This window comes from Heliangelus exortis, chromosome 3 (assembly GCF_036169615.1).
Source record: "Heliangelus exortis chromosome 3, bHelExo1.hap1, whole genome shotgun sequence".
In the NCBI taxonomy this organism is placed as follows: domain Eukaryota; kingdom Metazoa; phylum Chordata; class Aves; order Apodiformes; family Trochilidae; genus Heliangelus; species Heliangelus exortis.
Window position 1 is genome coordinate 64,895,840 of NC_092424.1, and position 23,692 is coordinate 64,919,531.

Genomic DNA, 23,692 nt, shown 5'->3' on the forward strand with positions numbered 1-23,692 from the left:
ATGGTAACATATATCACCCATGTACACATTGCAGAGTCTCACAGTGGCTACCTGTATCACTGACTCCTGTGTAGAACTATACAAAATACAGGGGAAGAAATTGTTCCAAAATGTCAGTCCAAAACATCCCAAAGAAAGCAAAACCATGAAAATTATCTTTTTTATAAATCCTAACTATTGCTTTCATGAATTTGCAGATAGCCTGATACTGGAATCTAATTGAAATCTGTCACAAGTATAGAACCTTGCTGGTTGCCCACTTGCTTTTCATTATGTGCATTAAGACAGCAGATCAGTCATGAAAAAAATTCCTTCTGAATGTCAAAGCATAAAGATTACTACTGCTGCAACATTGATAACAACTTGCTTGTCCAAACAAGATTGCTCTCATGTAGCACCAGCTTCAAGCACTTTATACACTTACTGCCACGTGTTTGATTTCTGCTTTTTTATCCCAAGCCACCTATCATTCTCCCCATTTTGAAATCTAAGCATTCCCCAGCTGCTGCTGCGACTGCTTTATCTAGCATGACAATAAAACTGAGAGAGATAAACAGCACTCTGATGGTCCAGCATGCCCCAGGGAGAAAAAAGGCTGGAACAGAGGAATCCAGCCTTATTTAGTGTCCCTCTCGTTGGCAACTGTCAGTTCAAAAGCCTCAGGTTCAATATTCATTGCTGACTGCTTCACAACAGCCCTTCCTTGACTACATGCTAGCTGGAACACACCATCTCAAAGGTATCCAGCAGGGGAAGGTATAAATATTTATCAATTCAGGCTTTTCCTGGAAAAAGAGTTTGTATTATTTAAGAACTGCAAACAGAATGAAAAAAAAAAAATAGAAATCAACCAGTAGCCATTTTTGCTCCTATTCATGCCACAGAGAAGGGTGGTCTTAAAAGCAGGGGAAGAGAAGAACAGAGGCATGACAATGGTGTGGCCCCACAAAGGTTCTTAACCTGTACTGGTGGCAGGAGAACAATTTTGCAGAATTCTCTTCGAGCTTTAAGACCTCAGCCACATAAGTACCACAAAGACTTTGAAGCAGTGACGGACAATAGATCTGATGACTCAGTCCAAGCAGCCACAGTCAGTAATGTCTCCCTCCTAACTGATGCAGCTACAAAAATGGGAGACAGGTGACCTTCAAATAGCATTGTTAAAATTCTCAAAGCTTTAATTCCTGTATAGTCCTCATTGTTGAATGTATTTTAGGGGATAAAACAAACAAAAAAAAAAATGTACTTCTATGTAAAGAAGGAAATTTAGAATAGAGCAAAAGGGCAGCAAGAAGCTCCATTTTGTTTTCCTTTTAAATATTTTCTTTCTTCAAATTCTATGGAGCTTTGAGGGAGAGAATCTCTCAATTGTTTCAAGAATAAGTTGACAGCACGACCGTGAACATGGAAGGAAAAATGAACTATACAACTTCTGTATGTATACGTGTGTATATATAAATAAATATGTATATATTAGTAAAAACCTTTCACAAGGAGTACACTTCACATGCTATTCACTCCTTGAAAAAAATAGTGGGAGAAAAAATGGCAAATACCTGAGGCTACATACTCAGCCCCTAAGATGATGAAGGTAGTGCAAAGTCTGTGTAGACTAAAATAGCACAGAACAGCAGAAGTCTGTGACATGGAATGAGAAGCACCTACGTATGAAAACAACCATACCTTGATGAAGTAGATGATGGATGGGCTACTGGTGCTAAACTTAACCCATAATAGGTGTAAAATCTGAGAATACTGGTTTTATGATTCTGAAAAGATGTTGGCTGTTTTCCAGGACAAGCAGAAAGAACCATGACCCAAAAGGCTTTTCAGAGACAAAAACTTCAGAAAATAACCAGGAGGCAGACTTCCTGTCAGAGAATAGTATTCAGCCACTACCTTCCTATCTGTCCAAAATAAAAGACATCTATAGTGAGGTGCAAGGCCACACTTGCCAATCTCTCTAGTACTGGCTACCAGAGGTAACTTTAAATGAGCATGACAGAAGCATACCTACAAACCAAGCAAAAGTAGAACTTAAGTCTGTTGTTTAGATCATATATAATACCAATGGCATGAATGGATTTAAACTTTAGCAATGTCTATGTGACAACAGTGACATCACACACTGCACAAATTGCTTCAGACAAATAGTATTCATCGCATTCATATTCATATTATAATATTCATACTATCATAGTATTCACATTTCAGAAATGCAAAGACTAAGACTATCACAAGGACAAAACTACAAAATCATGAGGTTATTGAAGAAAGGCTGCAATTACAGGGATAAACAAAGTACAGCTGACCGTTCAACAGCTAATACAAAGGCATTAGCAGAAAATCTGTTATAACGTGGCTATAAAGAATGGTTTAAATATTACAAGAGAATTTGAATAGCATAAATTCCATCCAAAGGATATTATTGCTATGCTGTTGTAGTTACAGAACAAACTCAAATAAGCCCACAGAAAACTACAACAGGTAAACAGAATTATATGAAAGCCTGTCAAGCTATGAGACTCTAAAACTACATAAGCAAAATACAAAGATGAGGGGGAGAAGATGGGTTTGAGAACAGAAGGAAAAAAGTCAGCTGCAGCCTCAGCCCGAGGAAATAATAAGAATATCCAGGTATTGGACAAAACAGCAGAATGGCAATTCGCATAAATAAATAACCATTTTGTGCCAGCTCTCTCCTTTTATCTCATTTTATTCACAACCTCCAGTTCTTCTGACATCTACTTGCTTCAACAGCACTTAAGTTCAAAAACCACGTCTTTATAAATTAGCTTCCCCATTAAAGCATTTCTGAGCACATTTATGCACTTGTAAAAAACCTGCACATCTGAGCTTTAGGTTATTTGTAATTTTTCCCCAAGCAATAATAACAATAAGAAATAACTGTAATAAACACAATATCAGTAGCAAGAACTTGGGCAAGATTACTACTCGGCAAATGCTGCCTTTTTCAAGATCCTAAATAAGAAGCGGGCAGAGAAAACAGGGAAGAGAACTTGACGGTTAAGTATCCATAGCAAAAGCATTTAAGAGGACATGGGCACTGTCCACAAAACCTTCAGAGCTTGTGATGCACTGGATCAGAGCACTGGACCTGGGCACTCATCTTGTTCTGCTGACAAGCCAGTCTATTTCTTCCCTTTCCTGTAAGAACTGAGTCCAGATCATCGAGCATAGTGGAATGTCTCCTCCTGAGTATGCTCCACCTTTGTATAAGGTACTTAGATATTCACTGAGCCATACCAAGAAATGACATTATAATCTAGTGGCTGCAGAAATGAAGTATGCTCCTGTTCCTGTTCCCTGCTCCATGAATATGAAGCACATTATGAAGCAGAACAGCTTCAACAGAGAGTACCAAGAGCTACCCATCCATCAGCACCCTACAGACTCTGCTCAGGATAAAGTCTGGAGCAGCAACTGCAACGGTGAATTTAAACTGAGATTGCTCACTTCTCTGCCAAGTGTAGTGCTTGACTGCAGCACATCTCATTAGTTGAATGACTCTGACATGAAGAGAAGCAGTACCCGTATAAAATAAATGCACCTGCCCCTTTAGTCATGCATAACCTGTAAAATGATACTTGGAAAAATTTCATCATGAGGATGATTCAAACCCCTAAACTGCAAAGCAAAAAGGAGAACACCTCTGGGTGGAAATATCTGCTAAATTCAAACCAAATTCAAGAATAATTTTAAGCCTTTAAGATACTTAAAACCATTTAGCTCCATTCTAATATAAATATGTAGTATAATTTATTATTCTTGGACCTCATCTAAAAGAAACTATGTAACTACGGAATGAAAAATCATTAACAATTAACTTGTATTTTGAAACTCAAAAAGTGCTTAATTAACAATTCAAAGTGATGATGCATTTTATGTAAATCTAGCTGCTAAAAGGGAGTTTTATCCTATTACTGATATTAATTGTTATTTTGGAAAAAAAAAGTCAACAAAATGCAGCATACACAGCTTCCTTTACATTTTTTTTTAACTTACTCATATACATAAAAAAAATAGCTCTTAAAAATAAGCTGGTTAAATACTTGAAGGAAAAGAATTTTACCAGTGTTGCTATTTTATTCTCTTATTTTTTTAATGGGCCTTATTACTTAAATGGGCCAGCATCACTCCTGGGAAGAGGGAGGAGAGTCCAGGGAAGAAAGGAAGCAATTCCACAGCAGCTCCAAGACTTCAAAATGAATTCTGCATCTAACTCTCTGTTCAGTAAAACTCCTTCATATTTTTAACTCTCTGCTCAGTAAAACTCCTTCATATTTTTGCAGACCATTTCATTACAAAAGGGAATCACTGTCACTTCTAGTAGCTGCACAACGTACCTTGTGTGGGCTCACAAAAGTAGAAAGCTCTTATGCAGAGACAACATGTATTGTAAGGTTTCAGGATAATATTATTATACCTTGTAACGTGGCTAAAGTTCATATTATTGACACCACATTATCTGTGCTCTCTGAAACCCTGGAGGAATTCCACTCTCCACTAAAGCAGTGCTGAGGAGTCTGTCTCTGCCTTCTCCCATCCCTCCCAGCTCCAACAGGACTTTTCCAGTCCCTCCAGGCCATGTCACATCCCCCAGCAGAGATCCCAGCTAGAGCACAAGCATACAGCAAATATAAATGTTCAGGGCAGACATGGAACAGGCTTTGAGTGCACAGTGTCACCTCTTCAACTTTCACATTCTTTAAATAAATGAAGAGCAGGTTTCATGTTCTGTGACACTTTCCAAAAAAGATGGAATTAATATTGGTCTAAGACACAAACAGTCCCTCCTTCAAAAAGAAAAAAATGCAAATAGAATTTTTTTTTTTTTTTTTAATTACCCTTAGCCCAGATAATTGCTCATCACACTGCTGGGCAAACCCACTGATGTTTCTTCAGCAAACAAGCTTTTCAGCCTTGATTCCACTCGTGGGTATTACTGGGCCTCCACAGGGAATGTTAAAGTTGGCAAATACAGAAAAGGATATTAAAGAGAAGAAAAATGGGAAAAAAACCCTAAAGAACTGTATTAGTCATTCTTTAATTTCTTATAATCATAATGTTGAATCATTCCTTTGAAGTGACTACAGTGGTAGCCATTTAAAAGAAAATCCAGCAGATTAGGATCTTGATGTGTTATTTCTGACTCCTTTCAGAGAACAAATGCTCAAATTTGGGAGGGTCATCTTTGCAACCTATTGCATCTAGGCTGTATCTATCTGTATTGTTTCTAGGCTGCTAATACAGTTGTTATAGGAAGAGGGTAAAATTACAAATCTGGGTAAGTTCCCAAAGGAGCACATTTAGAGAAACATGAAATAACAGATGGTTGTCCTCACCTTCTTGCCATTGTTAATGATGCACTAAGGTCTCCATGGGTTCACGTGGGTTTAAAATAAAAATGAAGGTGCTTACAGTTGCTTTCAAGGGCATTATTTCACAGGGAGCTACATCTTTTATTTTACTGAATTATGCCTATTTAGTCAGGGACCAAGATTAAGTCAAATTAAATGACAAAGTAAGCAAAGTTCAGATTTGTTGTTCAAACTCAACTTTTCAGAAGGTTTATAAATAGCCAAATGTTTCCAGCTTTGTTTTGCTGGGGTGGCTTTTTGTTGAGTTTTTACTTTGGGTTTGTTTTTGTTGTTATTGATGGGTTTTTTGTTTTGTTTGGGGTTGTTTGTTTGCTTTTTTGTTGGGTTTTTTGGTTGGGGGGAGACAGAATGCCCCACATTATGCAGGGGAGACCAGAAAATCTGGTTATTCTTTGCCTCTTTTGCCTCTTGATTACCAAAAATATCTGCCTGGTATGATTTTCGAAACACTCATAACAGTTTCAGTGAGAGCTGGTTGGAAGTTCAATTTCTAGTGTAGTTCCAAGAAAAAGTGTTTCCAAGCAAAGCAGTGCTATGTCCAGAAATGCAGAGCTCATACCACTCACTGTGGAGTTAAACTCTGAATTGTAAAAGAAAGAAGCAAATGAAATAATAGAATTTTTCATAGCTGTGCCATGTATTCACTGGAATAGTAATGGCAGAATTTAGGACCTATTTAATTTTAATTTTTTTTTTTACAAAAGTTCAATGTCCAACTTGGCTATTTAGAATGACAGTTCCTTTTAAGCACAAGTTTGTTCACATTCATAAAAACAGTAAAAATTCTGAAGTATCAGAGTCAGTTTACAAAAGGGGACTTGACTCTGAAAAGCAAAGCAGTTCAGTACAAGTGAGATTTTTGTCAAAACAGGGAAACAAGGTGTTGTCTAAGGAATAGAGAAAAATACCTTTAAAAAATTTACAATGCCTTTTCTATAAATCAGAAGTGTAATTTAGTCTGGATTAACAGTTTTTTCCAAACAGGGCAATGCAGAATTTGGTGGGAATCAGGGTAGTAGGAATCCTGGACACAATTTGATGAAGAGAGACTAAAAAGACTGGTAGGTCTCTACTCCAGGATAAAGTAGAACAAGAAAACAGTAATATTTATTAAAATGAGTAAAATGGGGAATACAGTTTAATAGTTTCTCTCATAGTAACACGGTATGTCAAATAAAATAAAAACTATGCTAATTCAACTTTTTTTTTTTTTTTTACAATCTAATGCTTTGAAAATAACTTACACTAGAATTTACAGACACCAGAAATTTAGAAAGAGCCAAGGAAAACCTGAATAATCATATAAACATCAGAGTAGCCCAAGTTATCAGAGCTGCTGGAAAATATCTTTGCTTTTGCAAAGGATATGAACCTTAATGTTCTCAGGCTTAAGTCAATCCTTCTAAAAACCACAGACCTACCCTGGCTACAAGGATTTCTTATGCTTTCCAAAACAGCTTTTGGTGCTAGCTTTTTTTCACAGGAGAACATGAACAACAAACCTCAGCCCAATGAAGTCTGTCAATTTCTATGCTTGAGTAAAATTTCAAATCTAAGGAACAAACTTTTTCTCTGAATTTTCATGTATTAATCAGTATGTCTGCATCTAGAAACCAGAAATGATGTATTGGTAAATAAGTTGCTAAAGAAAGAAGAGTGGCCACCTCTGAATGCAAACAGCAACCAGTCTTTACTTCAGGTGTCATGCTATTTACCAGTTCATTATTCAGAGTGGCAGTTCCAAAGAGAGAGCTCTGGTTCTTTTTTTTTTTTCCCTCAGTCTCATCTCTAGCCTCTTGCCCTGCAATGCATTTAAAAATCCTTTTATTTCTCCTGAACAGTGCTCAGCCAGCACAACAATGTAATTTGAGATTGGATTAACTATAGCATATCAGATTCTCTGGAAATAAATATATATATATATGTGTGTGTGTATGTAAAATACACCTAGACATAAAAGGTCTTTTCCAAGCCATAGACAGCTACATATGTAGCAAGATTCTCCAGAACAAAAGTCACAAGAGACTAATGAAAGAAACCATAAATGTTTTTTTAAGGCTTAAAATTCTATTAAGGGAGTTGCTTTTCCTGTCCTCCCTCATCACCAAATAGAATCAGAAGAAAATAATAGATATTTCTCCCTCACCAGATTATACTGAAAGTGTCCTTTTAATGTTTCTATAATATTTACATAGCAAGAGATATAAGAAGATCCTTGTCTATTTAGATTGATATAACCACCAATAAGTATGCATGTAGTAAGGATGACAGGAAAAATGCCTATGACCTGCAGGGTAATTTGAACAAACCCCTAACAGAGGTATAAGTATTATGAAAAAGGGACAAAATCCAAAAAATCCAGCCCTTCACAGAAGGTAAGACTCACATTTACTTACATGTGTGATCTTGACAGATGCTTCTTGAACATGTATCTCCATTTCTAAAGAAGTTTGAAGATGGTATTCCTTACATTAAAAGCTAAAAGGATAAAGAAAGATAGATGAAAACACCATGCTGAAGTAGCCTTCCTACTAGCTACATAAAAAGCACCTTTTAAAATGTAAGGACTTTTAAGGAACATTGCCCTCTCTTGGAACATGGATAATGTCTCTCTCCTCCCTGGTCACCTACTGGTGACCTCCCCAGGTCACAGAACCTGCAGGGATAACAATGCCTTTGGCTTTCCTGTGGCAAATGTGAATTACACCATCAAATGCATTTAAAAGTTGCAAAAAATAACAGACATATGTGTACACACACACACAGCTATGCATAAGTATACCCTTACGTATAGATGTACAAAAAAATAGAGAAGTTTTGTTTCAAGTGTTTGATGTTCAGCAGTTTCAGAAAGAGAAACTTCCTCGTTGTACCACACTGATCTTGCACTTGGGGAAGTGGTTTGGAGGGCAGGGGTTCAAGGTTTTCAGAAGTCTATTTACCAAACTATATTTGCCTCTATTCCCAAGAAATAGTCACCTAATTATTTCAGTATTTAATTCTGTAGCTTCCAGTGTATGAAAAAACTTTTCTGTCTGCCATCCTTATTCTCAGAACATCATCAGTTGCAAATTATGTGAAGTCCAAGCACAGGCTATAATCACACCCGAAGTCATTTCCATCTTCTAAACCAGACTTAAAAGTTAAATTCAGCATTCTCCTATTTAAATACTCTGCTCACTGACACCGATTAATTTATTTGCTTTGAAGACTCCGGAAAGCCCACATGTAATTGAGGAGTGTAACAAATATCTCTGTAATTTTGAGACTATATCCTTTATTAAGGTTGTAGTTATTTAATGGTAACACCCTCCCGGATTTCCCGTAAAGAGGTTATTAAAAATATTTCCTGATGCATACTAACTGCATCTACAAGATGAACTACCTTCTAGGCAAAAAAAGTCCATCACTTCTAACATATTTTAATTTCTACTCTGTACAGCGTTTGTATTTCAATATATTCTAGACATAAATAATTTTTATACATAAATAACAAAGATTGGTATGCATTTGGTGCAAATATTGTCCTCTTGTTGTTTCCACCTACTTTTAACAGAAATGTGATCATTTTCTTTTGTTCTGAGAGGACCATCTGATGCTATCAATGTTTACTTCAACAGAGTGTTCCATAAATCATTCATATTAAAGCCCAGGAAATTACAGAACTTTGTAGTATAAAGTGCAAGTTTAGAAACTGTGTGTATTGAATGTTAAGGGATCAGTCAAGTACATCTTCATAGCAACTTGTATGAAATAAGTGAAGCAACTGGATTTCTGTCAGGGTACAGATAAACTGTGGATCAGTGTTATACTGGCAACCCCAGAATTTTACAGATCAAGCTTTTTCCCCCCACATACTCTATCTAGCTCTTTTACACTGACCCAGCCTCTAACAGAGAAATGCCCAATTAAAATCTAGCAAGGAAAAGAAATTTGTGTACTGTTGACACAGCAATATATTCAGCTGGATATTGTAGGTCACCTTGATTTAAAGTGATGTGTTTAATGTGACTAACAAAGAACTTCCAGCAAGCACCATGGAAACTCAATTATAAAGTCACTGTATACAAGGATAATCAGAATAAAGTTAAATGGACTTTGTTCTTTAGTGATACAGCATAAATCACAAGAAAAATGGAAATAATGATTGCAGGACTACAGTACGGTCATTACTTGCAGACAGCACAAGAATTATCAGTGAGAGGTCATTAAGACCTTCCATAATATTGCATGAATTTTTGAAATAAATAATTAAAGGTAGATTTCTGTCTCATTACACCCCTGATGCTGGCTGGCTCCAGATTCAGACAGTCTGGACACTGTAGTCTGATCAGGCAAGACTCCTGAATGCATTCTTAAGTTGGGAGTTATGGGTAGGAAACTAGGACTAAAAAAGAGAGAAAACTTAAAATATTAGGTCATTTGAAGACCCATGACAGACTTTAAAATAACATCCAACCTATTTCCCTATTCCTGACTGCTATCTAGAAACCCTCAAAACATTACTTCAGTCTTTTAAACACATATTTTGCTTCCCTATTTATGTTTTGCTTTATAAATGCAGAAAGAAGGAAGGAAACAAAGAAGATAAAATTATAACAAAATATAATTCACTGGAGAGAAAATGTTCCACTCCACCCTTATGTTCCAATAAGAATTAGTTCTATGTTTAAAGAAACTAAGTAAGGTTGGTTACATATTTAACATGATTCCATCTTAAATTCCTAAAAATAAGGTTATGGAAATCATCGGATGCATCTTGGGCTTAAGATCATGGTACTAACACATATTTCAATAATGACTTTTAACTATTTCTTCACAAACATCACTCTAGTCAGATACATGCTCAAGGTTGCAATGCATCTCCCTACAGCTCTATTGCCACTTGTTACAAAAGCTTAATTACTGTTGAAGCAACGCTAGAAGACACCTTTCAGTGCATCTCCACAGGTAAAGCAAAACAGGATGTCATTTTAAGGCTGATGCTGTTTCTAGAGATTCTTTTGGCATCTTGTTGTTGGGGTTTTTTTGCCTCATTAGCAAACTTCAGAATGTGAAACCTTTCTAGACATAGCTAAGATGAATGTAGGAAATTTTTAATAATTTGCTCATCTTAATAAATCTTTAATTCTATTCTGCATAATGAAAATCAGTCAATAGCATCAGGAAGGCAAACTACATCCAATACAGTAACTACTCAACCAGCTCTTTGCTAGCTTAATTAAATTAAACTTTAGAGCAGTCACAGAACTCTGATTAAAGTAATAATTTTTATTTATACTCAATCAATGAAGTTTACTAGAAAATACTTACACAACTCAATCCTGATTCATAAGCAATCTGCTATAAATCTACATTTAAAAGCTGACCTTAAATAAAACAGTAATTCCACCATCAAATGCTGCATTTCTGGATTCTGGACCTCATTGCTAGCATGACCATGGACCATGAAGCCAAAGAGGATTTTAGAGCTGACAGACACTACATTATGCTCAACTAATTGAGACTGCAGAAATGCCTGTGTTTGCCCTTCTACCATGCCTATTAATCACTCAGATGAGGTTTTCCAATTCCAAAGTTTCCAATTTGTGCCAATAGGCACAAACAACCAAACTTACATGTATATTTCAGATTTTCCCAACTGCCAGAAATTTTGGTTTCTTAAGAGCTGGTGGAGTCTGGAGAGAAATTGGGCACTGTGGACCTTCGTCTTCTATATCCTTTTTTTTTTTCCAGAATTTATTTTCTTTTGATACTATACAGCATATCATCTCGGTAGTTGTAAAAACTTTTATTCTCTTTCATTCACGTAATCAGTATTTAAATGGAAGGCATTTCTCTCTTATTTTCTCCAAAGCTGCTGAAGGCTGATTGTTCTCCTGCCTCCCCTAAAAAAGACCAGACCCACTAGATGAATCCTTGCTGGACATTACTGAGTGAAAATGAAAGATCAGTTCTTCAGTTTCAAACCATTCTAGTAACAGCTAAGTAGCAACGTGATTATTTTTTTCTTCAAGACCACTGTCACCATCCAGGTTCATTGTTGCAGGATTTTAAAAGCAAAGACTTTTTGGTTTTGATCTAGAGGAGAATATTGCTTTGAAAACATAGTAGGTCAAACTTGGCCCAGGTTTACACCTGGTGCAAGCTTTTGATCGAGACATTATACACAGCATGCCTGTATCTTTCATCTTTGCTTCTGAATTCTGATTAATTCAAAAAGCACTGTTCCACTTCCCTTCATCATCTTCCATTTCTGGTATTTCAAAATGGTTTGGTCTTCACAAAATATAATCCTCTGGCTCTGATGAATCAGCCAGCAGAAATCTCCAGCCCACCCCTGCTCTGTGACTCAGAGATCCTGAATCACTGCTGGGAGGGCTGACAGGAGCCACACCAGAAGATTTGAACCACTGCACTGGAAGAGCAAACTGCCTACTAATAAAAGTAGCATTTGTTTTCTTCCTCTTGTGACAGCTGCCAGAGAATACATCTAAGTATTTTACACTTCTTTTTTTTCAACTAAACTAAGCCAGACAGGTGCCTCATACACTATGGGAACTGCAGAACAAATCTAGACAAACAGCAGTAGAAGCTAGCCTTTCAAATGGTACAATACAAAAGGACAACAATAAAAAATAATAAGGTATTCTGTAACAGTGGATTCTGTAGAAGAGCTCCTTATACATCAGATGCTGGAATTGTGAAAATCCACACCTTTTTCTTCGTCTTCATGTTTTTAGGTAGCAATCCATGACAAGGAGCAGTACACAGGAGTCTCAACAGAGTTTTAAGATAAATTGTTTCTGTCCATCTAAGTACAGCTCTGGGAAATTGACTCAGCTTTGTTAGCAGGACCTTAAATTCTATTGTCCTTCCAGCTCAACAGTAAGTTTCAAACCATCTTGCAAAATATCGAGTTACAATAATCTTAAAAACAGCAAGGCAAATATATTTAAGAACAGTTCCTGAAGTACATGAATGTTTCCTCATCTGAAGCACAACCTACCAGTCAGTGCACAAGGGAAGAGTAAACCATGAAAGCCCTCCTGAAGCTAGAAACACGTTTACAGAAAACGCTTAAGAAGCTCATGTCTCACCACCTGTGTAAAAAAACCCACTTCAATTTTTCCCTACTGCCTCACACCTCACATTAGTTACCTGCATCAAAGCAAAACAAGTGCAAACAATTGTTGTGTTGTGATCTGCTACATCTATTTTTTACAAGCAAAAGGCTATACAAAGCACTGGAGCCCTGGAGAATGACATACTACACGCATCTCAATCAGTCAACAGGATCTGGGCACCTAACTCCAAGGTCCACTTTAAAAACACAAATGTGATTCAACTCCTAAGCCTCACGAGTAACCTGAAGAAACTTCTCAGAGAACATATCTTGTGTGTCCTAAAAATTAATGCATAAACTACGTTGAAAATTAACAGAAGGAGCAGAATTGTGTAGGTTTCACTTGTATAACGTGTACGTGGTTTTAGACAGTAACTCAGGTGACAGATGCTCTGTCATCTCCCTAACTGCCCTCCCATTCTTTTTCTCCTAAGAGAAGATAAAAAGGGGAGCAAGATGCACTTTAAGGTTGGAGGGGGTGAAAAATACTTTAGAATTGCATTAGTTAAGTGATGAATTACAACTATAATAAAATATGTAAATACAGAAATCACACTCCTCAGCTGGTAGTTACTTTTCACTCAGGAAAGTCCCACCCTGGGCTCAGCAGCAGATGGGGTTCCCCCATCCAGGGTCACCGGGACATCGCACTACAGCTTTGCAGCAGCCACGCCGGTCCCGCTGCAGGAGGCAGGAGAAGGCGACTTGACTCCATGAACAACGTTCTTCCCCCGCAAGGAGGCAGGAGCTCCGGAGGAAGAGCCAAGAAAGAGGCGCAGACCCCATCACCCCACCCCGAAGGGCCAGGGGCCGGCTCCCTGCGGAGCCATTTGGCACCGAGCGCCAGGGGCAGGAGCGCTGTGATTGGTCCGTGCGGGTCACCTGACCGCTCCCTCCTCCCCACCGGCACCGCTGCCCCCCCACGGGTCTGGCACCGGCTGGGGGGGTCCAGAGGAGCTGAGGGCAGCAGAACCGCAGGCAGGTTATAGACTGGGCCTCTCAAAGCGGGACACGACTTATTAGTTGTGTGCTTTATTGTTGCTTTTTTTTTTCTTCCCATATGTAGCAGGTGTCGCCTACCTGTGGCGACGCTTTTAATCTTTACCCGCAGGTTGTCGGGGCTGCTGAGCAGCACACGCTGTAATTTTCATTTTAAAAACAACTCTGCTCCAGCTGTGATAGCTGAAACCCTTGTTCTTGTTGTGGTCGCCCTCTTTCAGGTAAAACTAACGCAGCTTTGCACCGAAGGCAGAGTCCCTGCCTCTGGAAAACCTGTCTGCCTGGTAAAAATCAGAGAAGTGGAAAAGGGCCACCCTAATTTTAGATGTTGGGCTGTGGAGTCTGATCTTCATTGCCACTTGGTTCAGAGGAGGTGAACTGGCACCTCTACTATGCAGGAACAGTGTATGGAGCCTGGTGTGATGAGCTTAACTCCAGCACCTTGTTTCAGTTTTCAAAGTGTGGAAGCATGAATTCTCTTCCCTTCCTTCTACCATCACGTTGTCTCAGGGCATAGTTGGATTTTTGTTGGATTTTAACATTTCTCAGAAATGCATTCCCACATCGGAGTAAATCACCTTAGCAAAGAAGCATTGCAAGGCAGCTGGATCACAAGACCTAGGTTTTTCTGTAAAAGTTTTCATATAAAGTACCTGACCACCTGACAAGTTTCTATCCTGAGACACTGACAGCCTGAACATACCCCAACTCTTGTTTGAAACGGTGAATTCCTAAAGGGAATATAGACAGCACTTGTTTAAATGTGTACTGCCATAAGAAGTGGTTAACTTTTCCTTAATTTTAGAATTACCTTTGGAAGCTCAAAAAAAGATTCACAGTGGTCCTTTGACACTTGGCCAGCTCCACGGTCTTTATAGATTTCAGTCTGGTCATTTTGAGGGTAGAAAGAAAAGCAACCTAATAAAATGTTGGCTTCTGTTCAGCATTCATCAGATCTACCATGAAAACTAAAACCATCTAAGTCAGTTAATCACTGACAAAGTAGCACCACTGGGGCCAGGAGTTTGGTGATGTGAGAGGCAAGCAGAAGCTCAGATGTGACTGTTTCTTCCTGCTGCTGGAAGAGAGTACATAGTGGGATGGCAGCACAAAAAGCAGCTACAAAAAAAGGAATGCTTACTGCTTATGCTGTGAGGAGGAAGGAGGGTCTGCTCTGCAAGGATAGACCCAAGAGGAAGCCTGAAGAGATGCAACATGAAAAAGGATGAAGGCGTTTTTTTTAATAAGGTGCAGCAAGGCTCCAAGCAGCAGCAATGATGCCAAAACCTTTTCTAGCATCAGACTATACATCAGAGCTTGGCAGGCTAATAGCTAAAAATATGTCCCAAAGGGTTGCTATCAACACAGAACCAGGAGATCTTCAAGACAAAGGCACTATCTGGTATACAGGTAATGGCTCTGTTGTAAAAGATGGTCTACTTATGCATACTCTCCTGACCCAGAGCTTCACAGGGCTCTCATTCAGCTGGGGAAAGCTGGTTTTTTTTAATCTTCACTTCCATGCCCTGAGGGTTGCTGGAACTGTGTTTCATTGAACTGCCTAGGAAATCCTCTTTGTAGAGGAAGCCTTATCTCTAACCAAGAAGTGCTCAGATTTACAGGCAGATGATTAAACCCTTCCAACATACATTTTAACTGCTTTCTGCAGATGAGCAGAGAGGGCAGCCTGACAGAGAAGTAGGTCAGAGGCCACTCTGTCATCTACAGAGAAAGCCTTTTTCATAAGACTGAAAAAAAAATAGTATGATAATAATAACCAGTAGTCTCACCTGCTGGTCCTCACTCTAGATACAAGAAAATGGCTTTCACAAACCTGAAAAAGTCATGAAACAAACCCAGAAAGTGGTTACCTGATGAGCTGGTTTGAACCAGAATGAACCATTAGCTTAAACATTTCTTCAGCCTCCTTTACTTTAACTCCCATGCCAAAGCACATCTAGAAGCTGTCACCATATGCTGATAGTATTCATTTGTTTATGCATTGCTTCTTTTTTCTACTGACACAGATGCCACTGCAATTTGGAGAGCTCAAGTTTTTGCTTCCTTTCTTTTCCTGCTATACATTAAACTAAAGCTAATAGTCCAGAGCTCTGCAGCCTGCGTTGTGGATGCTTCTTTTATTAATGCAGGCTCTGTAATAACAAAAGCCAGATTCTGAATTTCACTTACAGAATTTTCCATAATTTCCAATTATGCATTTTCCAGTAAATTCCCGTTGTCAAGTATATTCTTGCACCCATGAAAGTAAATTACTAAAACAAAGCACACTGCCATTTTTAATAAAAGATGATTTAAACCCTTCCTGCCCCTTTATCACCACAAACACATAAATATTGTATTTCAGCTCACACATTTGAAATGTAGTATCAGCCAATACCTCCATACTTTAATAGTGGATGTTAATAGGTAGATAAGGCAGCAACACAAATATTTAAAGTGTCAGCTTCCTTTGTAAGGCCCCATTAAAACCTTATTCCTGATACTGTATACAACCCTCATCTCCCAGGGAAAGAACAAATAATTTAAGCCAGAGCAGATACAGGGAAGGGGTTTTAAGATGATCAGGGAAACAGAGTGCTGTTTTTAATTCAGAAGACTATAAGAAGGCCAGCTCATATACCCGGAAAAATGAAGGCTGAGGGTGGATATTAAAGCTCTCTGTTAATGCATCAAAAGGGAAACAGAGGGGAGAGAAAAGGAACTACTCAAGACACAACATTGATGCAAAAGCAAATGGTTATATAGTGAATATGAATACATTTCAACCAGAGGTGAGAAGAAGGTTTCTAAACATCAAAGGAACAGAGCTTTGGAAAGCTCTTTCACCAGTCTATATCTTTCTGCTTGATACATAATCAATTTTTTTTTTTCAAGTTTATTTTCTGCTTCTCATGGAATTTTAAATTCATTTATTTCCTGTTTTACTGTGAACACTGCAAGGGCAGCAGTTTTGCAATATTTTGTGATGCTGAGTCTGAATGTATGGCCTTTCTGAATCTTCTGTTATGTCACTACATGTCTTGTCAGTTAAATCAGCACCAGGTGTTTGGCCTGATGCACTTCTGGTGACAGTCAACACAAACAGATTACACTGATAATATTTCCCATCAAGAGTTCTGAGTCACCTGATAAGCTTTTTCTTGGTAATGGGGTTTGCCCTCCACTTCCTTTACAGCCTGGGTTAACCAATTGCCTATCTGCAGAGCAATCAGTGATTCCTACCCAGTTTCACTGTGTTTCTGTTTGTTTGTTTAGACTTTACCAATAATTCAGTAAATAAAGAAAATTAAAATTCCTCAAAGATGGTTTCTATCTGTGTGACATCCCACAGGCTCTTTCCAGTCTAGCTCCCTTGCTTGCATCCTTGTTGAGCTCTGCTTCTCCTGAGGGTAATGCAATATATGGCTACACTGCTGCTAGCAAACCAAGCAGTGCAATGACTCCATCCCTTGCCCAGAAGACCAAAATCCCAGACTACCAAGGTCAATGTTAGTAAACTTGCAGTTTCCAAATGTGCAGCAGTGTTGAAAGTGCTGAGTGAGAGCTCTGACCTGTGGTGCTCAGCCAGGGCCAAAAGCTGCAGGGAAACATCTATCAGTTTTATAGGTAAGTCTCATGCCCAGGCTGTCATCCTTTTCAATTTACAAGCATAGATATTACCAGTAAATCAAAGGAATTTTAGCTCAACTAAACAGAGATTTAGCATTCATGTCTTAGCCAAGCATATTGGATTAACTAATTTTAAAGATTCTTAAACCAGGGGCTGTCCAGAGAATGAGGCTGAAACAACAAGTTTACAGCAGTTTTAACAGATAAAATAAATGTGTATAGGATGTGCTTTTACAAGAGAGGGGGTAAACACAGGAGCTAGGAATAAAATTCCTCTATTGCTGCTCCTTTCTATGCAGATGTGTATTTTTTTGTTGCCATTAATTATTTCCCCTGAGAGTTTTAATGTCTCCTAATGAAATATTTCAATAACAAATTAAAAAAGGATGTGAAGAAGAGCTATTAAGAATTGGAATTTTCACTGTCTAGGTGTAAGAATTTAATTGTTTTCTTAATGATTTTGTTACTTTATAGAAGCCTTAAATTCTCACTTACTAAGACATGTGATATTACTAACCACCTGAGTATGAAAAATACACATTCAGTCAAATAATACAAGCCAGACAGCTGTCCAAACCAGCTAAACAGCTACTTCATTAGTTACTTACAAAAGGATCAGGAATTTGAGAGCAAAACTATGGTCCAGTGAATGAAAGGATAAACAGCCAACCAAATACAGACTCTTTCACTCTCTGACTCACTCTGAGATTTCAGACAAGTCCCTTAACCCGTCTACCCTTCAGTTCCTTCATCAAAAAAATTGAAAATAACACATCCTTTGTAAAGTATGTGGAAACTCATGGGTAAAAAACCTGTTGGCATAATCCTCATAGCAGGTACTGTTTCAACACAGTGCCACAGGATCCTTGAAGTACAGCAGCATTTACATTCTTCACTGAGCACCACAAACAAAACCAAAGTTCACAAGCCAGTTTGAACAAGAAAAAGGAAACAAGCCAGGAATTTGCATACAGCTGGTTTTCTTCCAAGATACACAGTCTGCTGATACTAACTGATAAATTTGCAGATACAGTCATCAGTTTGTATTCCAAAACTTCCTCCTTTCAGTGCCTTTCTCACCACTTTCTTCACAGTAGAATTACAAAGTAGATAACATTTAGTGTACAAAACCATGTAAATAAAACATCCTAGCCCAGGATACTTAGCTTCAGGTGCTCTGAAGCTTGCAGGTTTAACGCTAAGTTTGGGCAGAAATAGCTTTTAGATTACAATGGGTTAAATATCATAGAAATAAAGACCTCTATGAGATTTTTAAAAAATGTAAGTTAGATATTCCAGATAGCTTGGCAGTGAAAACATTCTATTTTGGGAAAGGGGGCTCCAATCCCACCACTACAGTCCTCCCTCATTTTATAAATTTTTGAAGGAATTTGACTTTGGTCTACAAAGTGTTCCAGATCAATGCTGGGGACATGAAGCAGCTGATAATTTGGAGGTTGGTTAGCCTCGGGTTCAAGTAGAAATTCCAACCAGAATATAATGCTTTTGTCAAACACAGTAGGCACTTGCAAATAAAAAAACATTCTTAATTAGTCAGTCCTTTCTGACAATACAAATCTGTCTTTTGAAAAATGCTTGCTTGTCTTTAACAAGGCAATATGGTTACTTCTCAGAGCATCAAAGGAGCAATGAATTCACTGACAGCCAGGTGTCTGTGTGAATGTTTTCATCTATGCACCTACTAGTAAGAAGAAGAAATTATTCTGTATGCAGAACCAGTACTGTGGTTTCATCTTCCATAGTGTCACAGCCTCCCACACTGTATGGTCTCTTAATATGACCCTGGTTTCCTTGTCATAAAATTAGAACAGGAAAAATATTTGTGAGTTTGTATCAAGTTTTTTTTGGCTGGTATTTTCTGAAAAGGGTCAACATTATTTATTATAATAATTTCAGTGTGAAACAGTTACATTGAACTGATTCCATTTGTAAATATATTTCATTTTTTAACTGCCAACACTTAATTCAAAGAAAATACTCTTCTTATAACAAGGAAGCAAACAAAAAAGAAGTACAAAAAGTAAGCGTATGTCACCTGCAAAACTGAAAACTTTCTTTTTGAACTCATGAGAATTCGTAGTCCTTTTTTAATGCTTTCAAAGACCCCAAAAGTATTTTATAGGTACATTTTTATGCCCCTTATATTCATTACTTTCTTTAGAAGATTTCATCTGTCTTTTCCAGATTTTAAGGGTTCTCTTCCATTTTTCCATTTACTTTAGATATGATATATCTACAATCTTAAATGTAACTGTCATCCTCCTGCAGACTGTTCAAAGATGTACCTTAATTCTGTAGACCTATCTTCTGCAATTTTAAATATAATCACATTTATCTGATCAAGTAACTAGTTTTGTATTAAACTTAACATGGCTATAAAAGACCCATCAACGTTTTTCTGCAAGTCTTCATCACTACATTATCTCTCAACAGTCCTGGGTACTGTCATCTTACTCTATCTTACACTGGGTATAAGTAGAGTATCAGGACCTCTTTAGTCCAGACATTGATATCTTTGCTACATTTTGCAGCTTAAAGTTCAAATACTATAGATTTTTCTCTAACATTATTTTAGACTTATTTAGTGATCATGCTCTGTGATAATTTCTCCTGATTCTGACAACTCTCTGAATCACTCAGCTCTGTCATCTCCTGCACTGTACATCTGGCATTTACTCTCTTTCTACAGACTCTCCACAACTTAGTGCAGTCCTCACAATTATCTCATATTCGGGTTCAAGAAGTTAAATCCAATCAGCCTGTTCAACAGCTCCCATTTTCAAATATACATTTTTTTTTTCCTATCATGTTTTTCTCTCAGGAAGAATTTACTGAATCACCTAAGAAACTCCTTCATTATTCTCCATCAGATTGCTCCTCAAGTCTTTCATTCAATGTGTCACTGGGCTGCTGATACACTAAAACCACAATCTATCATGATGGACAACATTCCCATGTGGTGATTAATTTTAGCTTTACTTGGCATCCCTGAGATTCTGCAAAGATAAAAAAGTGAGAAAGATAAGAGAGGTTTATATTCATAACAAATAAATCAACAAATCCACACCCATCTTTGTATATTCCTGTATAACTCCAGTGGCAGAACATACAGAAGAGAGAAATAGTCTTTTGTATTGAATTTCAAAATTGCATTGCAAATTTTACAGTGGACTGTTGTCCTGGTTTGGGCCAGGATGAAGGTGATTTTCTGTCTTGTACTTTTGCTTTCAGCTAAGTCTCTTGTAAGTAGTTGCACTTGCTGAAATTAACAGCAAGTTTCTCAGACAGTGTTTGCTTCTAGGACTGGTAACACTCAATGTTTATAGTTACAGCCAGAGACTGGTGTGCAGAACTGCTCAATTCTGAGGAACATTTTACCCTCTAGAAGGAATAAAGAGGTCCCACCTGCAGCCCCTCCCTTGGGGAGGAACGGACAAGATAGATGCCAGAATTGACCAAACAGAGTATTCCATCCCATACACGTCACACTCAGTATAAATTTGAGGGATGACAAGGGTCAAGCCAGCTTCCTGCCCTTCCTGCTTCCCTGTCTTTGCCCGTTCCCTGTTTTGCTTTGGCATCCTGGGAGGATTCCGTCTGTTCATCTGCCTGTGGTCCTGATCCGTGCCAGCCCATGGATCTGTGTGTTCCTGCCTCCAGTTCCTGACTGCTGCTGACTCCAGAAGTTCAACCTGGACTTTCCAAGGGCTGCCCTGCAGCCTTGGTGGTGATGTGAGAGTTATTGGGGGAAAAGAGGGAAGGAACATGGGATCAATTTTCCTGTATATTTGTATATATTTAGTAATTTTTCCTTTTTATCATTACTGTTTCATTAAAGTTGTGTAGTTTAGTTTCCAACCCATAAGTCTCTCTCCCTTATTCTCTCTCCTTTCTTTATCAGGGAGGAGAGGGGGATCAATACCCGGTTTGTTACTTGTTACTCAGTTTAATTGCCGGGCCAGTGTTAAACCATGACAACTGTTAATAATCACACAAGTATGTAGACTTGGCTGACTTCTTTTACCAGCCTTGTAAAGCAACACCAGAATTCACCAGGCTACCACTGTTCAACCACAAGTATTCTCTGGGAGAGTCCCAGGATCACAGTGGTGTCACAACTGCTTTATCTGTGCAACTTCACACTATTAGAGAGATGTCTTTGAGAAAAAAGTATCAGAGTATACAGTAAATTCTATGCAATAACTATGCAATAAGTCCAACAAAAGTGGGTTTAATTTCTGTGTGCTTCTTTTAAATGTAACAGTGACCAACAGAGGCAGCAAGATTCAGGTCCAGCACATAGATGTGACAAAGATGAGATGTCAATTTTTCGGTGCCTTCCTTTCCTGTGAACAGTATATGTACTTTATTGTTCCCTTTGAGTCTGTATAAGAGCTAGGCTTCAGCAACAGAGCAATGGAGCTGACAATGAAGTAAGAAAAATATAAAATAACAATACAAAAATCGTTTCCCATTCATCTGAAAACATGTTGGCAGAAAGGTGACATTGCTTTGGCATGCAGGGCCTCCCAGAGGGTTAAGGATAGCTGGCAAAAACTGGGGACAAGAGCTGCCAAAAGAAATAGTATAGTGGACAATAAATTTCAAGTATCAACCAGATGATAGAGGAGTCAACAGAAATTAGAGAATTTATTAGGATAAATTTATTTAACTGAGAGCTGAGAGGATTACAGTGCTTACCTTCTGTGTAAGAACAATAAAATAGGAAAACTGCTTTACCAGCTGTTTGGTAATCTTGAGATGCAAAGCTGGAGTACTAACAGAGAAAAAAATGTAGAACCCTCAACATACACCAGAACTAGAGGAAACTCTTTCCATAGTTATTCATTAAAAAAAAAAGACCAAGTGATGCCAATACTGGAAACATAATGGTATCTTTCCAAACAGCTAGCAAATCATCAGATAGCGACAACGCATTAAAAAAAAAAAAAATTATACCACACCAGAAGTTAAACCATCTTGAAGTAATTTACTTTGAAGAATGCTAGGAAAATTCAAAACATAAAGGCAGCAAATTTTTGCATTAGAAAGTGCAAGTACATACTCCTTCCAAATAATCTAGAAATCTGCCCTAAAATTTTCATTATTTGTTTTGGGAAAGTAGAAAGACTTTCTTTTTTTTTTCTTTTTTTTTTCGTATGTAATTTCACAGCATTCATCTACCAGCTCAACCTTACTCTAATCACAGCCAATGCAAATATTTAACTCACATAAAAATAGTAATAATCTTCTTGAACTCAGAAGGCTAAGGTCAGTTACTGTGGGATATCCACAATGTATATCTCAGAGAAAGAGGAAAGCAAGATATTTTAAATAAATTAGAATCTAAGGAAAAGTAGAATGTTGTCACCATACCAGACTCCTTCACAGCCTCCTAACATTCAGCATACCAGGTGGGCTGCATCTATCTAACAGGGGGGAAAGGACTCTAGGCCATAAGTTGGCGGGGCTGATAAGGAGGGCTTTAAACTAGGTTTGAAGGGGGAAGGTGTTGAAACCGGGCTCTCTAGAAAGGAGCCCAAGGGTGGACAGGCCAAGTTAAGAGACAAACCAGCAGCCCAACTGAAGTGCATGTACACCAATGCACACAGCATGGGCAACAAACAGGAGGAGCTGGAAGCCATCATGCATCAGGAAAGCTACGATGTAGTCGCTATCACTGAAACGTGGTGGGATGATTCCCATAGCCGGAGTGCTGCCACAGGTGGCTACAGGCTCTTCAGAAGGGACAGGCAGGGTAGGAGAGGTAGAGGGGTAGCCCTCTATGTTAGAGAGTCTCTTGACTCTGTAGAACTTATGGCGGTAGCGTGGCCGAGCGGTCTAAGGCGCTGGATTAAGGCTCCAGTCTCTTTGGGGACATGGGGTTCGAATCCCACCTCTGCCAAGTGATCTTTCAGGAACAGCATGGCCAGCAGGTCCAGGTAAGGAATTCTGACCCTGTACTCAGCCCTGGTGAGGCCACACCTCGAGTACTGTGTCCAGTTCTGGGCCCCTCAGTTCAGGAAGGATATCGAGGTCCTGGAGCAGGTCCAAAGGAGGGCAACCAGGCTGGTGAAGGGACTCGAGCACAGGCCCTATGAGGAGAGGCTGAGGGAGCTGGGGCTGTTCAGCCTGGAGAAGAGGAGGCTCAGAGGAGACCTCATCACTCTCTACAACTCCCTGAAAGGAGGGGGTAGCCAGGGGGGGGGTTGGTCTCTTTTCCCAGGCAACTCTCAGCAAGACAAGAGGGCACGGTCTCAAGTTGTGCCGGGGGAGGTTTAGGTTGGACATTAGAAAGAATTTCTTTACTGAGAGGGTGATCAAACATTGGAATGGGCTGCCCAGTGAAGTGGTGGATTCTCCATCTCTGGAGATATTTAAAAAGAGACTGGATGTGGCACTCAGTGCCATGGTCTGGTAACTGCAGCGGTAGTGGATCAAGGGTTGGACTTGATGATCTCTGAGGTCCCTTCCAACCCAGCCAATTCTATGATTCTATGATCTCATGTCATGG

General features: G+C 38.7%; 1 non-coding gene across 1 annotated transcript; it reads left to right on the plus strand.

The window, feature by feature from the left end:
* Positions 1–23,000: 23,000 nt before the first annotated feature.
* TRNAL-AAG (transfer RNA leucine (anticodon AAG)) lies at positions 23,001–23,083 on the plus strand. Its single transcript has one exon. It is a non-coding gene; the product is annotated as a tRNA-Leu (tRNA).
* Positions 23,084–23,692: the final 609 nt, after the last annotated feature.